The sequence below is a fragment of the Trematomus bernacchii genome, unplaced genomic scaffold (genome assembly GCF_902827165.1).
Source record: "Trematomus bernacchii unplaced genomic scaffold, fTreBer1.1, whole genome shotgun sequence".
Taxonomy (NCBI): Eukaryota; Metazoa; Chordata; class Actinopteri; order Perciformes; family Nototheniidae; genus Trematomus; species Trematomus bernacchii.
In genome coordinates, this window is record NW_022988050.1 from 3,341,269 (window position 1) to 3,343,808 (window position 2,540).

Sequence of the window (2,540 nt, forward strand, 5' to 3'; positions counted from 1 at the left end):
ATCGCCCTTTTTGCCCAGAAATGCTCAACTGACAGACTTCCTTTTGCCCAGTGAGACATGAGCGGAAAAGCTTTGGGTTGTTTTGCAGACATCCAGTCAATCAGCTAAACACTGCTGTCAATATAATTACAGTCATTGAAATGTGGTTTTCTGGAAATGTGCAGTAGCTGTCGTTTGTATTGTTCTGTATTGTTGCATTAAAAACAACCCTGGCTGCAGTACGTGTCCAGGTTTTTAGACACAGTGACCCAATCCTAGGTCACAATCTCATCATCTTCATATTTTTACCTGTCTAAAAATTGATTATGCCAACTTCCCTAAAGTGACCTATTAACTTCAGTGGTTCAGAGGGATCACTAGGTGAATAACAGGAGAGGAAGGGGGTAACACATATTTCTGAAACCCAAATGTAAGTTAAGTTAATGCCTAACCCATAACCGAATTCCTTAGCCTAGTTTTAATGTCTAACCTAACTATATGCTATAGCTAAATCAACAAGCTATCCTGTATTTCCTTTCTTTATCCTGCTGTTATCCCAAGATACATGTTTTTCAGAAGAAGTACAAAGGCATGCTGACATTATCAACTGAGAAGTGAAGCCAATGTTGGCAGACCAGCAAGCACTTTGTTTTCAAGATAAAAAAAACACAGTTTTCTCAACATGGGTATACTCTATGACCTCTTCAATGTTTGTGTTGAATACTCTGGCTTTTGTCTAGCTTCTTCATCCCTACATTATTATTTATGTCTATTACAGGCCACTGTAAGCTGTGCCAAACACCTGTCGATGTCCTCGATCACCGATAGAGGTTGATAAGTCAAAAGTCATAGATCGCTTAATGTCCCTTTAACCTTCATCAGCACCATTTCTTCCTTCATATTGTACTAAAAACGAATTAAATATAAATATGCATGTTGTCAATCTGTGATTTAATGAGTTAAGATCTGTGTCCTAATTCCATCTGATATTTTATTGAGTTCCATCTGTCCTGTTACCCATTTATTACAGACACCAACTCATATGATATTTAGAGCGCCAAACTGTCAATGGGAGATTCCCTGCGTCATTCGCCATTATTAAGGCAGCTGTTGGCAATAGTCCAGATCTCCATGATGGCAAAAGCCCTTTAGCCAGAGATTAACCAGGACAGAACAGATGGAGGCCCCAGCATGCCAAATCTGAAACACACTCGAGCAATTAAACAATTTGGAAGACAACAGACACCTTTAAATGTTTAAAAATAGCTGTTGGGGATGCAAGTTGTATTTTGAGGTGATTTGCACAATGAGCAAATGCCATTATTCTAAGATGTGGCATCCTAGAAGTGGCTTCACGGAAATGTACATCTGTGAGTAAAAGCACTCACTAAATTTAAAAAACGTGGACTGACTTTGGGTTATTTAAATATCCTGCTTCTCGGAAATAGCCCCATGGTCTTTTAAATGAATAGTGTCTAAGCTTGTTGGAAACGCTTACAAGTTGAGGTACAGACAGGCTGTAGATGTATGTCGCAGATAGAACACACAAGTTCCTTAAAGCAATACATAAAACAGTTTGTACTGAGGAAGTGAAATAGAAAACACACAGCCCCACAAGATTTACAGACCAAACTGTTCCCATCAACTGCAGCTAAGAGTTTTTTGGAGTGTATTAAAAAAGCACTGAAGCAAGTGTGAGATATTGACAAGTTCACCAGGCCATAGGCTTTCTACACGGCAACAATCAATTCACAAGCCCTGTGGTTTTTGTTGCAAATCCATAATCTTGCTTTTGCAAACAAACCAACTTTAATTCTGTTTGTAGTGAACTGACAGTTGTAATTCTGACTCTTTTTGCTGCACAGAACTTTGTGCAAGAATTTCAGGCATTTTTCTTGAGGTTGTCAAAAAGTATCGCTGAACAATGTTGACATGATCAAGGCAAATGGAAAAAGAGTTAGTGGTCAATCACACACCTTCTAAAACATTTTTAAAAAATGACCATCAAAGACTGACAATGTATAACAGTGTACATGTATCTGAGGGTGATATTTTCTTTTAATGGGCTTACATAGCTGTAAGCCCTGGGTTGTGCCTCACACATACTGTAGGTTAGCTCCATTAGCGCAAAGTAGCAATGATCTTGACCTCATGTGAAGCCACATTTCATATCCAACTCACTCTCTTCTGCAAGGAACCTGTGATGCAAATTCACAGAGTTTATATTTAGCCTGTCTTTCATCAGCCTGCTATCCCCCGATGCTTTCCCAGTGGCTAAATGGAAAATGTGGACCAGCTGTGTGCTCATTCACACATGTCGACTTATTAGCATTGCTGGAGGCTAGCTTTTCTATTGTTGCACGTGTCTATTACCTTCTAATTTTACTTAATTCACTTTATCAATGTAATCAATGTTAAATGACCAAAGTTGACTCCCTTCTCTGCCTGTTTTCCACAGCATGTTTCTAAGGATGAAGCCAGTCTCATGGGATAGTCATGTTTTATCTCCATGACAGCAATGTCACTCAGCCCTCTCTGCAGTGACCCCTGCACAGCAAAGG